General features: G+C 42.2%; 2 long non-coding RNA genes across 6 annotated transcripts in view; one reads left to right on the top strand and one right to left on the bottom strand.

Moving 5' to 3' along the window:
- Positions 1–3,653: 3,653 nt before the first annotated feature.
- On the bottom strand, positions 3,654–21,002 carry LOC149122232 (uncharacterized). Its single transcript, XR_016220443.1, has 3 exons — positions 20,539–21,002; positions 8,595–8,821; positions 3,654–6,403 (listed from the first exon to the last, which is right to left on the bottom strand). It is a non-coding gene; the product is annotated as an uncharacterized LOC149122232 (long non-coding RNA).
- The window catches only part of LOC149122231 (uncharacterized), a 129,241-nt gene continuing 127,317 nt past the window's right edge, over positions 19,927–21,850 (top strand). For all 5 annotated transcript variants that reach the window (XR_016220439.1, XR_016220440.1, XR_016220441.1 and 2 more), the window contains exon 1: positions 19,927–20,325. This is a non-coding gene — a long non-coding RNA (uncharacterized LOC149122231). The remainder of the gene's footprint in view (positions 20,326–21,850) is intronic.

Genomic DNA, 21,850 nt, shown 5'->3' with positions numbered 1-21,850 from the left:
GTAGCCAGGCAAGCTTCATAAATAATGTTTTGTTTTTGCTACTGATGTCAGTCCAGGCAAGGCTTTCAATGCCCATCTTTGTGATTCTGACTGCTGAGCTTGCTAGCCCTAGAACTCACTCTCACTCTCCCTTTTTGTAAGAAAACAGAACAATTGTAGATGAAACCATCACTGAAGACCAAAAACCTGTTTTGTTGCAAAAAAAGAAAATACCTCAGGATATTAGCAAGTGCAAAATGGAACAAATTATAAGTTTATTTACTATTCCATAACAAAATTTTTACAAATGAGAAGAAACTGAAGAGTGGAAGTGGTGAGTCAAATCATGTTATTCTCCTATAATGCAGTATGCAGTCAATGAGTGAGAGGTGCTTGTTTTAAAGCAGTTACAAGACACTATTGAAGGACAGGCTAAAGGGCCATAGGGGAGGGCCTGGATTTGATGCCCATCTCCAATTCCCAGCTCCAGCTCTCCATCAGTGCAGACCTGGGAGGCAGCAGGGATAGCTCAAGTAGTTGGGTTCCTGCCGCCCATGTGGAAAATGTGGATAGAGTTTGGTTCCCAGCTTCAGCCCTGGCCCTGGCCCTGGCCCAGCCATTTGGGTATTTTGGGGAGAGAACCAGTAGATGAGAGCTATCTCTTAATTAAAAACATTTTAAAAAATTAAATGTATTGAAAACTAAAGTACTATAATATGTTTGCAACTAATTTAAGATGCATACTTTTCATACAAAACAATCTCACAAGCCCTCTAAAGGGACACAGTAAATAACATGTGCTACGTTAAGTGGCTATAACCTGTCATTTCATCCTGAGCTGGGGAAGATGCTCAGAAGTCCCACGGTGCAGACATACCTAAGGTGAACCCTCCATGACTTGTAGCCTTGTCTGGTCCCCTTCCCTAATGTGCAGGGGAACCCGATCTTGTTTCACACCAGTGGAATGCAGTCAAAATGTTGTATGTTGATACCTAAGACTGTGGTCTGCATTTTGTTTGTGTACTTGACTGGGCTACACAATGCACACAGAGCTGGCAAAACACCATTTCTGAGTGTGTCCATGAGGGCGCTCTGAAGAGCCTAAAATTTGAATCAGTTGACTGAATCAAGAGGACCCATTCTCTCCACTTTGGTTAGGGCATCCTTAATTTTGTTAAGGGCCCAAATAGTACATTTGGGAGGAAAGATAAGTCATCTTTTGCTTCTTGAGCTGGACCTCATCTTCCTCTGTCCTTGGATGCAGGCCTTTGAACTGCAGGACCTGGGGTTGTGTCTCACCCTCCATATTCAACCCCCATTCCCATGTACTAACACCACAACCCTAGGGAATGTATCATGGACATAAATTCAGTGGCTTAATATGCTGGAACCCGGGAAGTCCAAGATGAAAAGGCTGCATCTGTTGAGGGCCTTCTTGCTACATCATCTCATGGCAGAAAGGAAAAGAGAGGGTGCAGGAGACAGAGCAAAAGGAGGCCAAGCTCATGGTGTCATAAGGGACACACTCTGATGAACCACTTCTGCAATAAAACATTGATCTATTTATGAGAGTAAAGGTCCATGACCCAAGCAGCTCTCATTAGGCCTCACCTCACACCACCACCACACAGGGATCAAGTTTCCCACACAAGAACTTTGGGGAAATCATTCAAATCACAGCACCCCGTTTCCAAGACTATTCCATGAGAAGTCAATAATACCACTGGCTGCCCTTATTCTCCCACTTGCAGAGGGCACGTTGTGGGACTTCATGGCCTCCATGTTCACACAAGTCTATTCCCATAATGTACACACACACACACACACACACAATGCACACTTAGATAGATACAGATATATACACACATACATATCTATGTGAATGCTATTGGTTCCACTCCTCTGGGGAACCCTCACTAGTACAATCTCAGTGTCTGGAGGGAAGGATTCTCTAGGAGCCCTTCAAGAAGCAAACAGCCAGTTGGGAATTTCTTGGGTGCCAATGCAGGGAACAGTAAGCAACTTGAGTCCTGTCGTACATCTGCAAGAAATTAATTCTGCCAGCACCTTAACGAGCTTGGAAACGGAGTCTTACTTAGCTGTAAGATGAGTTTGCAATCTGGATCTTTTTTTTTTTTTTTTTTTGCTTTCAAACTTTTATTTAATGAATATAAATTTCCAAAGTACAGCTTATGGATTACAATGGCTTCCCCCCCATAACGTCCCTCCCACCCACTACCCTCCCCTTTCCCACTCCCTCTCCCCTTCCATCCACATCAAGATTCATTTTCAATTCTCTTTATATACAGAAGATCAGTTTAGCATACATTAAGTAAAGATTTCAACAGTTTGCTGCCACACAGAAACATAAAGTGAAAAATACTGTTTGAGTACTAGTTATAGCATTAAATCTCAATGTACAGCACACTAAGGACAAAGATCCTACATGAGGAGTAAGTGCACAGTGACTCCTGTTGTTGACTTAACAAATTGACACCCTTGTTTATGGCATCAGTAATCACCCTAGGCTCTTGTCATGAGCTGCCAAGGATATGGAAGAACCCCTGAGTTCACTGACTCTGATCATATTTAGACAAGGCCATGGTCAAAGTGGAAGTTCTCTCCTCCCTTCAGAGAAAGGTACCTCCTTCCTTTTTGGCCCCGTTCTTTCCACTGGGATCTCACTCACAGAGATCTTTCATTTAGGTTTGTTTGGTTTTTTTTTGTTTTTTTTTGTTTTTTTTTTGCCAGAGTGTCTTGGCTTTCCATGCCTGAAATACTCTCATGGGCTTTTTCAGCCAGATCCGCATGCGTTAAGGGCTGATTCTGAGGCCAGAGTGTTGTTTAGGACATCTGCCATTCTATGGGTCTGCTGTGTATCTCACTTCCCATGTTATCTGGATCTTTAAAAAATTATTTATTTGTTTTTATTTGAAGACAGAGGAAGAACAGATAGAAACAAAGACAGATCCTCCATCTGCTGGATCCCTCCCCAGGCTGAAGACACGAGTTTGGAACTCATCCCAGGTGGTCCATGGGGATGGCAGGGACACAAGCACTTGAGCCATTATCAGCTGTGTCCTGAAGTGTTCATTAGAAGACAGCTGGAATCAGAAGCAGGGCCAGGCCTCAAATCCAGCAACTCTGATATGTGGGCATCCCATGAGGCATCTTAACCGGGACACTAAAAGCCTGCCTCAAACTGGTTGCATCTTGTTGTAACCCCCTGAGACTCTGAGCAGAGGACCGAGTTGACCTGTGCTAGGTTAGCTAACCAGTGCTGCAGAAACTGTGAGGTGGCACATGTCTGCATTTTTAAGCCCCTAAGTATGTTTCAGTTTGCCAAGAGATAACAAAAAATGAATATATTCAGTGTCATCAAATTAGACAAAATTAACCACATTGGTAATACTCATGCAGCTCTGCTAATTCATAGTAGTAGACTTTGGTGAGGGGCCTTTCCAGAACAGCTTGATATTCTATAGAACAAAATAAATGGTAACAGCATTTTGTGGTTAACAAAAGTAAGTCTAAAGAAGTAGAATTAGTTATTAATTTCTAGCAAAATGAGGGTAAAGTACTACAAGTTATAAATTCCATGTTATATGATAATTACACAAGGTTAATATTTTGAAAACCAATTCAGTATGTCAATTATAAAATCTATACTACTGGAATGGCAGAAATAATGCCAGTCATAGAAAATATGAAGAGCTTTATTGAGTAAAATTTAAAGCAGCAGAATCTTAAGTTGGGATACAGATACGGTTGGATAAGAAACCATGGGATTATCTTCAGCTTGCAAAGCATAGGAAAGGACTAGGAAAACTGTGCAAACATCCCCAGTTTTCACAAAAGACAGGTTTGAAGGATTTGTCTTTAGATTTTCATGAAGTAGAATTTGGTGGGACATGGGGAGAAAGCCTACAACAATGCTTGCTAAAAATTGTATCACTGCTGAAAGTGATAGAGAGTTGCTGTATGTTAGGTGAAAGAATGAACCAGTGCCATTTGTCTTGGGAGATACCCAGATATCCTTCAGCTTCTCCAGGGACCTGGACACCCCTGGTTTCTCCTCCAGGAGTGCTGCCCACAGAAGTTGAAGCACAGAAGGCTGTTGAGGGAGCTCAGGTTCCCGTGCCTGCTGAGACAGACTGGCTTCCCTGAGGTTGGATACCAGCCCTGGCTTGAGACTGGGGAGAGCCACCCTGGAAGTGGAGGGGTGTCCCTTGGTGGCCCTCACCTTGGGTGGGCAGAGGCTATGCTGCCAACACCTGGTGAGATTGAGGTCCCCTGTGCCTTGGGTCTGCTGGAACGTGTTCAGCAGGCTGCTGTCTCACTGTTATTTCATTTCAAAAGGAAGCAATATCTGAATCTTTCACAACTTTTTGGTGTCAAATTTCAAAGTATACTTAGGAAAAACATGATCCATCCCAAAGACTTGAAAAGTCTGTCTTATTACATAAAATGTTTACTTAATTTGAAAGACAGATCTGTTGGTTTACTTCACAAAAGCCTGCAACAGCTAAAGCTGGACAAAGCCAAAGCTCAGAGCCAGGAACTCCACCAGGGTGGCAAGGACTGAACTGCTGGAGGTATCCATCTGCTGCCTCCCCGAGTCTGCATCAACAGGGAGTTGGAATCCAGTGGAACCAAGACTCAGATCCAGGCACTCCAGTATGGGATGTAGTGTTCCTAACCACTGTTCAAAATGCCTGCCCCCAAAGTGTGTGTGTGTGTGTGTGTGTGTGAGTGTGCGTGTGTGTGTGTGAGTGTGTGTGACTGTGTATGTGTGTGTTTTTGGGGGGTTGTTTTCTCTGTTGAGAACTGGCATGACTTTGAATGGCTTTGCTAGGCTTCTCTGCAGTCCCTCTCCCACCTCCCTTCCTGTTCTCAGACCCTGCTCCATGGTCTCCTACGTCTATTGTCTTGGAAAAAAAATCATCCAACTCACTTCTTTTTTCTCAAGCACCTGTTCTAAAAATGGAGAAACCATCTCATGGCAATGATGTAAGGATGAAATATAATCAAAGATTCACAGTACTCAAATTTTTCCATCCTTTTTTTCTTCCATAAGTATACAATTTTAAATTATGATTGCATTTACAGCAAAAGCTCCAAATGTTTATCCCCCAATTTTTTTGCAACACAGATGCCTGCCTTATTTCAGAATATCCAGAAATAAAATGTTTATTGCACCACAGTAAGTTCAATAAAATGTGGACTCCCACATATTTTCAACACAGATATCTTTTGAACTTTTCATGAATTACCTGTGAGCCTAAAGAAACTGCTGTCGACCTTAGTTTGCTCCTCAAATTTGCAGTGAAAGATTTGGAAGGTCAATGTTCTTTTATTTTCCCACCTTTTTATTTGGTTGCTGGAACAATTGCAGAGGCCTAAATGTGGTAAAATAACAGATCAGAAAAAGTTCCCAGTCTGCCCTGATGTGACAACTTTTAAGTCAACATTTCAGAAAATGCATTCTCTCTGTCCTTACATCTGCAGGTACCACCTGGGCATCTGCTAAACAAATGCTTACATAATTGTGCCATTGAACAATATTTGTTTCCCATAGCTTAAATCTTTTTTAGTTTGTTTCAGATTTCATTTTATCATAAGCAAATGTAAGATTCTGGTAATGCCAGATCCCATTTCTGGAGATTTAAAATGCTGGTAACTGTTGGAAAAACTTCTCCCAGTGCTCTTCTAATCTCTGTGTGTTATGAGTCAGTGCTTTATTTTTAACCTAGAAACCTTTTATTTAAGGTGTACAAACTTCATGCATTTCTCTTCTCCTTTCCTCACAATACTTGTATTGAGGTGGTTAAACAAAAACACATTTTCTCCAACATATAGAAAGATAATTAGACGATAATCAACCAACCGTGAATATAGGAGACATCAACACCATATGTCAGTGGTAAGTTTTCTATTATGGCATCACTCCCCAAATGCCCATAATAGCCTTGCCTGGGCCAAGTTGAAGCTAGGAGCCTGAAACTCAGGTTGGGTCTCTGACATGGATGGCAGGGATACAAGTTCTGGAGCCATCATTTTTGCATCCCAGGTACCTTAGCAGGAAGCTATGTCTGAAGTGGAGTAGCCAAAGACTCAAACCAAGCACTCCAATATAGGATGTAGGCATAACCCATTGCATTACAATACCCAACCCTATTATGTCATCATACAATAAAGTTCACAAAAACAATTTTTCCAACATGAGATGAGATTCTGGTTAGATAAAATCAGTAGAAATTAGTGTTCTAATCACACTGAAGTTTCCCAAGAGCAAGCATGCCAAAAATATAGTAGAAGGTCCCAACTTTAGCTGATGCAGCAAACTTCACCATATCCTCAGGCTGTGAGGTTTCTGTTGGCTTTTTGTGGCTTTTGTCTGGCAGGCAAGATTAACCAGCCATTTCTGCTGTATAGAACAGATAAGAAAGACACACGTTAGAAGCATCTTACTGGTCCTCCTAGTCACAGAAGAGAAGAACAAGCAGGGAAAATCAGAATGAGAATAAATTGCTGTCAGCATTGAATGGCCATGATTTGGATGAGGAAGAACACAAGCACACTAGAGACTGAAAGACGGAGTGAGGAGGGCTAAAATGCCTAGTTAACAGCGTGATGGGTGATGCTACTTGCTCCAAATCAAGACCCCTTCACTGTCATAACCTTTATTCTAATTCTTGTTACTTGGGACCTGCATTGTGGTGCAGTGGATAAAGCTGCCGCCTGCAACAATGGCATCCCTTATAGGTGCTGGTTCACGTCCTTGCTGCTCTGCTTCTGATCCAGCTCCCTGCCAATGGCCTGTGAAAAGCAGCAGAAGATGGTCCCAAGTATTTGGGTCCCTGCCATCCATGCAGGAGAACCAGAAGAAGCTCCTGGCTCCTGGTTTTGGACTGGCCTAGCCCTGGTCATTGTGACCATCTGGACAGTAAACCAGGAAATGGAAGATTTTCTTTTCTCTCTCTGTCTCTCTCCTCTCCTGTAATTCTTTCAAATAAATAAATCTTTTACAAAAAGAATCTTGGTACTTGTATTAATCCCAGCTGTTTTTTGGCATTAGTTCAGCCATATTTTTCTTATATATATGATAATATTCAAAGATAGTTCTAAAGTTTGTGTAGAGTTTTGCTTCAACATATCTTTGAATTGGAAAACTGAAAGATTTTCAATTCATTTGATGGTAAGTATTGTCTTTTTTATATCTTTGTTCTTGTTTGTTTTTATGTGTTTAAGAAATTAGTTGAAAAATAAAAATATGTGTATACTTCATATTTGAGACAGGTGTCTATTGGGAAAAGGCTTAGTAGAACTTATTAACATATATTACTTAACATACTTTTCATTTTGTACTGAAAACACTTAAAATCTGTGAGGGTACTTCAAAAAGTTCATGGAAAATGGAAACTGAAGACAATGTGCATTTTCCGTGAATGTCTGGAAGCAGTGTCATACTCTTAGCAATTTTCAAGAATACAGTAACTTGTTACTACTACTCTAGTTATTTTGTTAAATAATAGGCCTCTTGAAATTCCTATCCACCAATAGAAGTTATTTAACCTTTAATAAACATCTCCCCATGCCCCAACCAACCACCTAAGCCCCTGGTAACCATTGATCCACTATCTTGGCTTCTATGAGCCCAAATGCTTTGGCTATGAGATCATATAATATTGTTTTTTTTGACTGGTTTATTTCCAGTAAAATATTGTTTTCCAAGTCCATCCACATTGTCAAAAGATTTCCTTCATTCTAGAATTGGAATAGTATTTCATTCCATGTATATATTTTCTTTATCAATTCATTTGTTGATGTTCACTACACAATATCAAGATGCAGAGTCTCTTTGTTAGTCTAAATTGGCCTTTTGTGTATTTACCTTATTTCTTTTTATTTTTTTTTGACAGGCAGAGTTAGTGAGAGAGAGGGACAGAGACAAAGGTCTTCCTTCTGTTGGTTCACTCCTCAATGGCTGCTACGGCCACTGTGCTGTGCCGATCCGAAGCCAGGAGCCAAGTGCTTCTCCTGGTCTCCCATGCGGGTGCAGAGCCAAAGCACTTGGGCCATCCTCCACTGCCTTCCCGGGCCACAGCAGAGAGCTGGCCTGGAAGAGGGGCCGCCTGGACAGAACCAGGGCCCCAACCGTGATAGAACACGGGTTGCTGGTGCCACAGGTGGAGGATTAGCTTGGTGAGCCGTGTCACCGGCCTCTCTTATTTCTTAATTAGAGCAAGGGATGGGAAGAGAAATAGATGGACAGAGGGAAGAGAGAGAGAGAGAGAGACAGAGAGACAGAGAGACAGAGAGAAGACAAGGATCTCGTGTTTAGGACAATGACAAAAAGAAATCAAATAGTGTAATAGTATGTCTCTTTTTTAGTTTTGTATCTTATTTGGAATAAATGTTTAGCCTCAAATTCTAGCTTGTAAAGGAGTCATTGTGAACAACAGGACCCCCATCAAACCCAAGGAAGTTGAATGCAAAAATGAAACTAAGTAAAAGCGAGTAAGAAGCAGAATTGGCAGAGTGGAAGGGAAGAGAGGGGCACGAGGCAGGCAGTGGAATGATAACAAAGCCCACATTTCGGGAAGACTGCTCACGTGCTGGTCATCGAGTGTGCACAGCATGCTTGCAAGCACTGCATCTTCTGTTCTGCAGGTCAGCACCCTGCCGCAAGTCGCACGACCTCACAGCTTTGCAGCAAAACCCCCATCTGCGAACACGGCTGCTTGACCCCCATGTGCCAGCACTCCCACGTGACTACACGGTCTCTTCTTGGTCCACCACAGTTTCTGCCGGATCTTTCCTTTGGTTCTGTGACAGATGCCTTTCAAAATAAATATAAATTTCATCAGGGGGAAAAATGACATAGCTTCCAGGAATAACCGCCAAGGTACACTAATACATGAGTGACCTTTCATGTAGCCCTGAATATAAATTTTCATGGAGTAACTGCCTGGCTTTAAATTCTTACGTTTTTAGTTTAATAAACATGAAAACCTTTTGACAAATGAATCTATGCCAGTCATTTTAAGGAAGATAATTAAGCTTTATTTGGTTGATAGATTTTTAAATTATATCTAAAATTTAAAGTGTCTATTATAATATTAAGAATTTAAAAGGTCCAGGTCTTTGTTAGATGCTCTAAAAATATGCTTCCTGATTTTTAAATGAATCCCAGAGCAAAATGAAAGCATGCAATTGAAAATAGGTGTTTCAGAGGCCCACCAAAAATTCAGCTTTTGAGATTTATGCTGCTACCTCTATGTGTATTAAGCAATGAGAAAAGATTGAGGAAGATTTTAGACTTATGATGTATCAATTAGGTGATAAGTGAATCGCTAAAGGTTTTATGGAGTTTTGATAAGCATCCAGGGTTTCTGGAAGTTATTAGGATTTTATCTCAAATCAAATAAATTCTTGTTCAAAAATAAATCAGACAGAATATCCTGAGACTCTAAGCTCCTACATATAAATTGGGTCTTACTTACAGTGAGAATGATATGGTTTTTGTTTGTATTGGGAATCATTTGTTTCCTCATTAGCTACCCAGTAGTAATGCGACTAGGAGAAGGCTCAGGTGAGGAAGACAGAGAAACAAACAAAGGAAGGACACTTACTCTCAGTAGCACACAGTGTTGCAGAAGGTGGTTCCACTGAAATGAGAGGGCAGCCGGGAACAGAGTGAGATTAGGGGCATGGCAGGAGTGGCTGAGGTAACACTGCTGCCAGGAAGTTCTTTTGAGAAGAACTGGCATTTTAGCAGAGTTTTGAGTATATTAATTAGATAAAATGAGTCTCATCCAGATTCCAGACTGAAGAACCCTTCACTGTTTGGTACTGTTCCCAGTAGACTCTCATAAATGTCCTACCTCTGATTGCCTCCACATACGGTCCCTTGGCATTCAGGGACATGCTTTAACAGCTGGGGTTATTTTAAGTCAGGTGACCCAATCCTTATATTCCTTTTTTTCCCAGAAAAGCCAGTGTTTTCCTTACATGTGAATGATTCATTTTGTCAATAGAAAACAGTAAATTACTGGCCTGTTCTTTCATATAAATGGGACCCCAGCGCAGGAGACGCAGCCTTGAGGAATTTCCCCAGTAAAGGGCTTTTCACCTGCACAGGTCAGAGCGTCACGAAACGCCCCTGCCACTCCAGGCTTCCTCAGCTTCCAGAATTTTCCTGTCACTTCTCCCTCTGAAAACTCACCTTTACTCCCTCAGTATCAGCACATCCCTGACCCACACCTCTTACTTGTTTTTTAAGATTGATTTCATTTATTTGTTATTTACTTATTTATTTGAGAGAGAGAGAGAAAGAGGGAAAGAGAGCTATCTTCCAACTGCTGCTTAACTCCCCCAAAATGGCCACCACAACCAGAACTGGGCCAGGCTGACACAAAGGACGAGGAACTCCATCCTTGCCTCCCAAGGGTGGCTGGGAGCTAAGTACTCAGACCATCACTTGCTGCCTCCTAGGCCATAGCAGGGATCAGAAACAGAGCAGCAAGAACTGGAAGCAACACTCTGATAAAGGATGGCACATCACAAATGGTGGCCTAGCCTGCTGCACCACACAGGTGGCCCCACACCTTGATCTCCCTTGATGCTTGGTTTGGTTCCAGGGACTGACGGAATATTGTTTTCTCTCTTACCTCTCTGCAGATTGTGCTTCCTACAAAGTCAACCAGGTCAGCCCAGCTTTGCAGGTGACATTCTGCAGGCTGAACGCCCAGAGTGTTTCACAAGAGTTTTCTTGGTTGCAGGCACCTTCCAAGCAGCGTGTGTACAGCCGCACACGCAAGTCGGATTTCACTCTTCCTGGAAGTATGCCTGTTCCTTCATTTTTATTTCTCTAGAAGTGATGCTGTGACAAAAACCCATTGGTATGCAGGATGTTTTAAAGCTATGAAGAATGAGTTAAAGAAGTTCTTACCCATTTAAGTAGAATGAAGTAGTTAGCAGAATCGGGGGATTTGAGACTGTTACAGACCCAGTATTCCTTCTCCCAACTACCGTACTTCACCAATGGAGAAACAGACTCACAGACCCCACACCCAAATGCTTACCCAGTATAACCTGTCTTTCAGCTTTCTCACTGTGGTTATAGCACAATTTTCACATTTTTTAAAAATATGCTTTATTTTTATAATAGAGTTAGTATTATTACTCCCTAAGGTATTTCAGTTATTGCTCCAAAAAACAAAAACACACAAACAACACCAAAAGAGGCATCTCCCAAACATCTGATTTCTTTTTTTTTTTTCTTTTTTTTGACAGGCAGAGTGGACAGTGAGAGAGAGACAGAGAGAAAGGTCTTCCTTTGCCGTTGGTTCACCCTCCAATGGCCGCCGCAGCTGGCGCACCACGCTGATCCGATGGCAGGAGCCAGGTGCTTCTCCTGGTCTCCCATGGGGTGCAGGGCCCAAGGACTTGGGCCATCCTCCACTGCACTCCCTGGCCACAGCAGAGAGCTGGCCTGGAAGAGGGGCAACCGCGACAGAATCCAGCACCCTGACCGTGACTAGAACCCGGTGTGCTGGCGCTGCAAGGCGGAGGATTAGCCTAGTGAGCCGCGGCGCTGGCCCCAAACATCTGATTTCAAAGAGCACCCATTTTTTTTCCTTTACACTAGAAATTGCTGCGTATTTTTTACTCTGTTTTGCAGATAGATGGCTCATCAACTGTGACCTCATGGGGAAAAATGGAGGGGTAGATGTTTATAATCTGTGAGTATGTCAGGCCTGATAATGAAGGTGTCCCTCCTTGTGGGTTTTATTCCTTGACCAGGAGGAGCACAGACTTTCCATTTGTTCCAAAATGGCTGGACGTGCTTCGTCAGGAGTCATGGAGGAGGAATGGAGAGGAGAGGGAAGCAGAGTTCCAAGGAAAATGACGGAAGGAAAATAGAGCGAAGCCAGCGATAGAGCAAGTTCAAGGGCTCCAGTCCCCACAGTGGATTGTTGCATCTGAGAGCAGGAACTCTGGCATCCCTTTGGTCCACTTTTTGTAGCAGTCACCGTATTCACAGGTAAAAAAGTCACGTCAGTTATAATGCAGCAAGCAATATATTCTTTGAATTAAGCAGCCTTACTGCTTTTATTTTTAATCAAGTCTCAGGACAAAAATTGCTACATGTTCTGCAGTTTTGCTACTTTATTAATGTTGACAAAAGTAAAATTTTTCCCCTGTTGAGAAGTAATTCTTAGCTGGAAAATATCGCATTGTTCTCATAGGCGGTCATCAGGAAATGGTGAACACAGTGAATCAGCAACAGTAGCTGAGTGGAAGTGCGGTATCAGTGTTCTTAAGAAACATAATCCACACACCTCTGTACATATCTGGTACAGAATTTTCTTTAATTAATAGTTATTTTCTACAAAAAAGGACAACCAGAATAAAAATTATGCAAATGACAATGTCTTTTTCATCCTCTGGCAAATGATCAAAACCAGATCCAGCTACTGTAGATCACATTTCATCTGGACCTTTTCATAGGGTGTGAAGCTTCAACTTTAATCTCTATCTGAACTTTATATTTATCTGTTAGTATGAGGCATTTATAAAACAGGTAATAAGGCAAAAGTCTCTCAGAGGTTTTTGAAAGTTGAAAATAATTTTCAAAGAATTATTTTCATATCAAATTTTGTATCATTTCAGATCAAATTAACGTCAAACAGTTAGACATCACTTAGTGCTTATGATGGGATGTGCAGATGGGAAGAAGATCTAATTTACTTTTCAACAGAAAGGAAAAGGCTAGGTCAGAAAGTGTGATTAAAATGTAATGCTTGCCTGTTAGAGAGACTGTGCAGAAGAGATGAGGACTTGGAAAGTAGCTGTGAGGTGTTAACCTATTATGCAGATGCTGCCTAATTCCCTGTGTTCAATCATTTTCACCCTGTGATCACCCAAAGTAAAAGTGGAACAGCTGTCATTAGTATCCAGTGGGGTGAGGAAAAAAAGGAATGGATTTGACCTCTGCTGGAAAAGGTCAAAATATAAGCCCATCTGCTAAGTTGAATTTCAAGACTTGAACACATAATTGATGAATACAGATTTTAATAAAAATAAAAACACAATTTAATCTTAAGAAGCAACATACATAGCACTGAATGGATCCCTAAGTTTATCAAATACTCGTTTTTTCAAGCTGTGAAGCTGAAAAACAATACTATACACTCTTTCAGTAACAAAGAGGACATGCTTCAGGAAGTAGAGAAATTGATTCCTTAATATAAAATCCAACATTCATGGCACAATAAAAAAGCTAATTATTTTGGAAAACTGGAAGAAACAAAACAAAGTGTTAATTCAACACTTATTTACTGAGTTTCATAGCAGTTTTCTGTTGTTGTTTAACGTTACCATAAACATTATGAGGCTTAAATTAGCACCCACTTAGCAGCCCACTGTCCCGTAGATCAGCAGTTCTGCATGGTACACCAGTGTTCTCTGCTTGGGCTCTCAAAGGCTGGCATCCACATGTCAACCTAGCCAGTTTCTCTTCTGAGGGTTCTGGGGGAGAATCTCCTTGCCAGATTCTCAGCAAGATTGCTACAATTTGTTTTCCTGCCACTGAGGGTTGAGGTCTCCATGTCCTTTTTGTCTGCCACTAAGTGGATGCTGCTCTCCTTCCTTGGCATGTGGCAAGTGGCCACAACTACTGCCCAGCCAACAAGGAGCACGGCTGCTCATGTCAAGTCCCTCCTGCTTTGGGTTTCTCTGACTTCATTTGTGTGGTTAGGTCTGGCCCTCCTTATTTAACTGTAGCTGTGACCCTAATTATTTCTGCCAAGTCGTTTCATGAGTACCTTGGCTTGCTGGAAGACACTGTGTCCACATCAGAGATTGAACAGCTCCTCGCACACTGGCTGCTATGTGTTAGTCCTTGTATTGTGAACAGTGAGCATAGCAGTGGAGAGGAAGACACACCCCTGCCACCATGAAACTTAGACTCAATGAGAGGATAAAGACAATTTAAAAATTCAAGAGTTAACTACATTAGACATTCCATTATAAATCATTAATAAGCACAGTAATATTTTATGAATGATATTTTATATTGAGAAGAAGTAAAAAGTGTAACAGAAAAACAAGTCAGGAATTACCAAGGAGTTCTGTGAGGAGCTATGATTTCAGATAGCAGTATGAGGAGGAGTGTAAATGTCAGAGCCTAGACGGGAGACGGAACAAGATGCGCAGAAGCAGAAGGGGACTGCAAGCACAGTCTCTGGGGCAGGAGCACGTCCAGTGTGCTTGAGGTTCGCCACGTAGACCAGATGGGACAGTCTGGCTGGCACTGAGTGCCTGAGACCGAGGAGATTGGGAAACACATTCAGAGAAGGTAAAGGATCATGGAGTAGGCAGGTTTCCACCCAGGAAATGACTCTGGCTTATAGTCTAAGGGAGAGAGGAAGACACTGATGTTTGAATACATGCATGATAGCATCACAGGACCTGACCTAAGGATCATTCTTCCTGGTGAAGACAGAATTAGGGATTAAACGAGGGAGGTGTTTGAGGCTACGCTAAACATAGAGGTAAAGATATTGGTGGTTCAAACCACAACAGTAGCAATAGATTTTTTGAGAATGTTTCTATTGAGAGAATATGGAAATTAAGAATAATTCAAGAGTTTTAACCTAAGCTACTGGAAGGATGTAGTAAACAATAATTCACACGAGGGGCAATTTATATGGAGCAGATTTGGAGTCAGGAAAAAGCAGGACCTCAATTTTATGTCTAATAGATATTAAAGGAGAAGTATCAGAGAGTTGCATATTTGGCTCTTGGAATATGAGCTGTCAATCTAATTATCTCGCCTCTGGCCCATATATTAAGGATATATTAAAACCATAAGGCTAGATTAGATAATCAAGTAAATGTATTTTTAAAAAATGTAAAATTAAGAACTGGGCCCTGGGTCATCAATAATCAGAGTTTGAGGATTTGAGTAAACCATAGTAAAGCATCCTGAAAGAACTGGCCAACGAGATGGGACTGTGGTACCATAAGTGCCAGTGAAACAGATATTTCTAAAGAGAAAATGGTATGCCCCATCAAAACGTTTGATAGGGTGTCTCTGGGCATTTGCGCTGCTGTCGTGAAGTTTCACACTGGATAATTTATGGACAATTCGATTTATTTTCTTGATGTTCTGCAGGTTGCGACATTCAAGATCAAGGCACTGGCATCTAGTGCCTGGGGAGAGACTCCCTCTGAGTCCTCACAGGGGCAGAACAGAAGAGGCAAGAATGTAAGTGAGTTCCCAACATCCTTTATTCAGACACTGATCCACTCATAAAGGCAGAACCCTTGTGCCTAATCAAATTCCAAAAAGCACCACTTCATGACACCAGCACAGGAATTTTTGAGAAGACCTTTCCAATCGCTGGCATAGGTCAGAGTAAAGTGAGAACTGGGAAGAAACCATCGGCCTTAGCATTGTGGAGAATGAAGTTCACCTTCGTGATGGCTTCAGCTTGGGAGGAGGACATCTCAGCCAGCCAAGGAGAAAAGAAACTCAACGAGGAACACTTTTGTGATAACTCTTAAAGAAACGGTGCTGTGAAAAGCATCAGCAATGTATTATTACAGTACAGGGAGTGTGGAGGGACCAAAATAAGTTGTTGGTAAATGATAAAAATAACAGCACGTTTGTGTACTCATGGGAGTAATCCTTTACAGTGTGAAAAAAAATGTTTTTTCAGGAAAGAAAACCTGAAATAATATCCTTTAGTGTCCAGAAGAGCAGAATATTCCACACACTGGAGGATCGTGGAGAGTTTTTCAAGTTGACCTTGGTGGAACATGGAGATTCCAGCCACGGAGCAGGAGAGAAGATAGAATGTTCAGGCACAGACGCTGGTAGCTGGAAGATGTGAGAGGTGCCTGTGCATGTGTGTCTCTGATTACTTCTGTTGTCTTAGTTCAAGTAATTATCAATTAGTGTTGTGAAGACAGGAAAACCTAGTCTAATGGAAGGAGAACACCTGTTAGAATTAGGAAGACTGAGTGCTCAGGCTTTTGCTACCCTTAAATAATGCTATGGTTACCTGGAACAGCCAAGTAAAGCCTCTCCACCCTCATTCAACTGTCTCCAAAAGGTGAGAATTTAACAGATTTCCTTCAGATCTCTCCCGGCATGGAAAGGTGCAGGTTGTATAATAATACTCCACTGGGATATTTTACTGGGTGAGAAATTTGGTTTTAATTCTCAACTATAAGGAACTCATATAATATTGTACATTTATCAGATAAAGTTAATGCAAAAAAAAAAAACACAGGGAAATGTGCAAGTCTCCATCATTCCAACATGAAATACTTTTTAATGAGGACACAGAGTATTCCTATTTCAAATTGTCAGGACAAGATTTATTTTTAACACTATGGGTATGTAGGTCAGTTCTCACAGAAAATGCCATGTGATCTTCTATTACCTACATAGGACTTGATTACCTAAAATATTAAGGAGTTTGGACATGGAAGAAACTTTCATGATAATATTCCAAGGCTTTCACTTCTCAAAGGAAGACTGAGGCTTGGAGACCGTAAAGTAACTCATCTCACGTGCACAGATAAATAGACACTCAAAACATTCGAGAGCGGATCTCCTGGCTGCCGGTCAGATGTGTTCACATGAGGCCAGACATCAGGAGTTTATTTGGTGCCACATCTGGATATGACTTCTTGCTTACTGGTTGGAGCCAGCGTCATTTTTTCTGTCCCTTTTAATGTTTGTTGATTCAAATGAGGCAATATGCTTACTCATTCAAAAATCAGCAAATGTTCATCAAACATTCATTATTCACTGTGAGTGGTCAACCTCAATTTTACAGTGGGGGTGGGGTTAGGGTTAGGGTCAGGTGTTTGGCACAGCAGCAAAGACACCACCTGGGATACCTGCATCAGACTGCATGGGTTCAGGTTTCCCATTCTAACTTCCTGCTGATGCACACTGTGGGAAAATAAGGTACTTGGTACCTAATGACAACACCCATGCAGGAGACCTGGTTTTTAATTCCAGGCTGTTGACTTCAGTCTGGTCCAACCAGGGTTGATGCAGGCATTTCAAAAGTGAACCGGCAGATGGAAGATCTCTCTGTCTCCCTGTGTCTCTATGTCTGCATTTCAAGTAAATAAACATAAATCAATAAGAAGTTTCAAAGAGGGCATCTTTAAAGTAAAATTGTGACACAGCAAAACTTGATGGATGATATCGGTGACCTCATGCAGCTTAATTCCAGTAATAAAAATATATCCTTACTCCTCAGAGAGGATACCACTCGCAAGAAACCTTTTGTTTTCTCACACATTATAAATCATGGAGCAGTAGGTTAGAGGCAATAGAGGGACACATAAGATGTGCTCCCTGTTCTCAAAGAGCTGATAGTGTATCAGAGCAGACAGCAGCAGAGAACAACTGAACCTGACATTGAAAAATGCTGGGACAGGAGTGTGCACAAAGGGGAGGCCTGAATTAAGACTAAGAAGTCAACTCCGCTTCCTGGTGTAGCTGATGGCTGTGTCCAACAGGATTAAAAACGTGAGGAAATTAACCTGAGTATGGTGGGGAGTTAAACAGCTTTTTCAGTTAAGTGTGAAAGCCAAGAAGCTGGAAAAGAGAGAGCACAATGCAGGAAAGGCCAGAAGGTTGCAGAAGCAGCACATCAGGCACAGAAGCCGTGAGATGGGTATGCGGTGAGGTGAGGTGAGGAGCACCTGGAAACGTGGCAGGTGGGGATTCTGGAGGCTGGCCCTGAATTGTGCTACTATTTTCACTGAAATCCTGCCATCGGACCAAATCAACAAGTGAGCCCTATTTCACAAATGAGAAGAATGAGCTTCAGAGAGTAAGTAGCCACCTACACTATAGTGGGAATAAGCAATGTAGTTCATTAAGGTCTTCTTAAATTCAAGGTCAGGGATTTTGATTACTGCCTCAAAACATTTCAAGTCCTTTTTTTTTTTTTTTTTTTTTGTAATCTGGGTCTTGTTGATTTGCTTTTGCTTGCTTATATATCTTTGTTTATTTATATGAAAGGCAGCATGACAGACAGCAATCTGCTGGAGCATGCCCTGCAATACCCAGGGCGGGCCCAGGCTAACGGCAGACGTTAGCAGCTGCAGCTCGGTCTGCTGCACAGGTGGCAGGGCCTGCACTGGAGCCATCATCTGCGCCTGCCCAGGCACATTGACAGGCAGAGGAGTCAGGAGCAGAATTTGGATGCAGGTATCCCAAGAGGTGGCTTAACCTAGTGCACCACAATGACTCAATTACATTTTAAAATGCTGGCAAAGAGGTATATTTGAATGGTTTGTAGCAAAGATTGATAGGATTCAAGGAAATTTAATGTGTTTGGATTTTAAAATAACGACTATAGAATGGGTTTAAAAAGAATTGATGTATGGGAGAAAGCAATATTAAAAACAAAGGGATATGTTGAGAGGCTCTTTGAGATGGTTCTAAAAATAGTGAGGGCCACGTAAGTTAAACTAATGTAAGAGAGTGTGAGTAGAATCAGAACATCAAGAAATAGTATAGATGCTAAATTGGCAGTGCTTTGCAACTAGAGCTGGAGTGTAATGGCTTAGGACAGGTTTCCATCACTAACATTGCATGTACTGATGGCACATGTAGTGGGCTGACTCCCATAAAGATACAGTCAAGTCCTGACCTCTGAAATCTGCGAATGTAACCTTATTAAAAGATGATCTTTGCAGCTGTCATCATATTGTGAGATCATACTGCATTCAGGTGGGCCCGAGGTCCAATGGTTTGTGCCATTAAAGAAGAGGACAGGACATACAGGAATACACAGAGAGGGAAGAACTCCACATGAGGATCAAGACAGAGACAGGAGTGACAGTGGCAGGCCAGGAACACCAGGACTGGCAGCAACCAACAGCAGCTGGGAGATCAGCATGGGACGGATCCAGAAGGGCACCGTCCAGCACCTGCATGGATCCAGACTTCTGGCCTCCAAGGTTCTACAGCTTTAGGCCTCCAGGCTTGGGGTGATTCGTCACAGCAGACTCAAAGGCAAGCAGTGTAGCAAGGAACATTCTTGGCAGTCAAAGATGTTGCTGATTCCCATTATGTTTTCTGGCCAAAAGTGGGGTCATTGTGAAGGAATCAGAAGGAAATAGAAATATGAAATCTGCAAATGAAGAAACCTACACAGAACATTGAAAGGAATTTCTTCATTTTAATCTCTGTCTTCCGTTGACTGAGGAGCCTTGCTTTCCTGAAGTCCTCAGGTGAATGTCATGTCTTGATCAGCATAGGAAGCTGATGGTGAGGCAGAGTGGGAGAGTCCAGGGATAGATGCCTGACTGGGCCACAAGACAGACATAATCCCATCAATGAGAAGCAACTTCCAGCGAGAGTTGGGGTGTACCATCCCATGGGCATCTGCAGCAAGGGTCACGGTGGTTTTAGAAGACAGTAGTCACTTACCTACCGTGTCTCTGCATGTACACATTAAGAAGAAACTAAGGTTAGTCAAGCTGAAGGCTGAGGTTACAGCTGTAATTACATTATCACAGCGTCTCACCCAGTTGTCAAATCTAAACTGTTAGCTTCAAATAGGCTTCCTTCAGAAGCTGATCCACGCACAAACACTGAGGATGTGGTAGAATAGACTAACACTGTAAGAAGGTAGAAAATAGACATACTGTGGAACATTCAGAAATCAAGTAAAAACAGATTTGTTGAAGTAGAGGGATAGAAACTATTCCCTGATGCTTCAAAAGGGATTTGGCAGCAGTAAAGATTGTATTATGCTTTGACAGAGTGCTTTAGCAGAGTGCTCCTCTAAGAAAAACCACCAGGGGTGGGGCACATTCCTGGATCAGGTGGAGAACCTTACAATAGAAAACTGACTGGGTTCAACAGCTGAGCACCAGTTAAAAAATGATCACAAAGTGTAACCTGGTGTGGCTGATTCAAGCTCACCACAGACACTTGGCTGCTTCTCCCACTGAGAGGTAAAGACTAACTCATTATCTCTAAGTCAGGACTTCTGTGATCTCCACAACAATTTCTTACGAATACAACGGAAATGAGAATTCTGGGACTTCCGAGGCTAAGGCACAGAGGACAGTGTGGCTTCCACTCTGGAAATGCTCACTGTGGGGATTCACTTGGAATTTAGTACCGTTGCCTTGAGAACGCCAAGCTGAGCTCCCAAGCTAACAGCTAGCGTCAACCATCAGCCAGGTTAGGAAGCCATCCTGTGTCTCCTGCAGCCAAGCAGTTGGTTAAATACAGCCCAGCCTGTCCGACGGTCACCTTGTAAAAGCCCACAAAGAAGAACTGCCAAGGTGAGTTGACTGAATTCATGGATTCAGGAGAGATAGCATTTTCAAGCCACTGTATTGGTTTTCTAGGATAATAGTAACAGATAACCACAAACCAGATGGCCATTCTTTCACAGTTGTCTTTCACAGTGTGTCATAGAGAGGTTCACAGAGACAGATCTAGTGTTCTCTGGGTGACTAGGAAGATGCTGGCATATGATAAAGTCTAAGCCTTACCTGCTGCCCAGGTGTGGTTCTTACAGTCCAGAAACTGGCAACTCATTCGCAGTGTAAGAATGAGAGTGGCCACATATCTTGATGATAGGGTCACGGAAGGGGTCACTGGGTTGCCACTTGGCTCTCCAGGCTTCAAGTAACGCTCTTCCTGATTGTCCTCCTCCGAGGCCTCCTTGGAGCAGCCCCGTGACTGATGATGCCTTCACTCTTCTGTCCCTTCTTGTCATTTCCTGCGCATCTTAGAAAATCTGTACCACACGAGGACTTCAAAACCCCCCTCTCCTCAACCAACATTCCGTGCCTACCTTTCTTTCAAAATACATTTTGCTGGCTATTGGTTCCACCTATTAAACCACAGAATTAACTTCTATTTCCTTATAGGTATATAGTACTTAATCTTACACTTCTTCTGATACATCTAAGATAGGAAAAATATTTTATGTTAAGGTAGTCTACACATCAATACCTTGAGATCAATGACCGTAAGTAAATTATTTTTGTATTTTTTATTACTTCCAACTGAAACAACTGGTCTGCCTGGAGAATCAAAGCTGAAATTTATTCAGCTGGTCAAACTGAGGATTTAAACCAAAACAACTGGTCAGTTGCCTGACTTGTCTGTTCCAAAAGCCTGATTTTGGTTATAGGGTTTATATTTTACTTACAGGGTGGGTATGTGCACTGAATCAGGTTTAATCAATACAGTTACATGTCTGGTTATCAATCCCATTGAAAATCCAAGAACATTTGGAAATAGTTAACAAACTTGGTTATTGATTAAAGAGGTACCTCACATTCGCACACTCATTCCCATACCCAATGTGACATAAATGTAGGGAAAGAAAAAGGATAAGGTCATTAATCACCCATCCTAGAGTGAGCCTGAGACATAAAGCTCACTGATTCTTAAGAGATAGTAGATGGGCCAGTGCCATGGCTCACTAGGCTAATCCTCGGCCTGTGGCGCCAGCACCCCGGGTTTTAGTCCCGGTTGGGGTACCTTATTCTGTCCCGGTTGCTCCTCCTCCAGTCCGGCTCTCTGCTGTGGCCCAGGAGTGCAGTGGAGAATGGCCCAGATCCTTAGGCCCTGCACCCACATAGGAGACCAGGAGGAGGAGCCTGGCTCCTGGCTCCTGGCTTCTCTCTCTCTCTCTCTCTAACTCTCTGTCTAACTGTGCCTGTCCAAAAAAAATTTAAAAAAAGACAGTAGATGATTGTTTCTCATGTTAGAGTTTGCTGATAGGTCTTGTCACCTGTGAACCAGCTGCATGGCATCCTAACAACACGAGACTGTGTCCTGGCTGATGTAGGT

Source organism: Oryctolagus cuniculus, chromosome 14 (assembly GCF_051225735.1).
Source record: "Oryctolagus cuniculus isolate XC-2025 breed Fujian yellow rabbit chromosome 14, ASM5122573v1, whole genome shotgun sequence".
NCBI classification, from domain to species: Eukaryota; Metazoa; Chordata; class Mammalia; order Lagomorpha; family Leporidae; genus Oryctolagus; species Oryctolagus cuniculus.
Note: the sequence above shows the minus strand (reverse complement) of the source record. Positions and strands in the feature narration are given on the sequence as shown.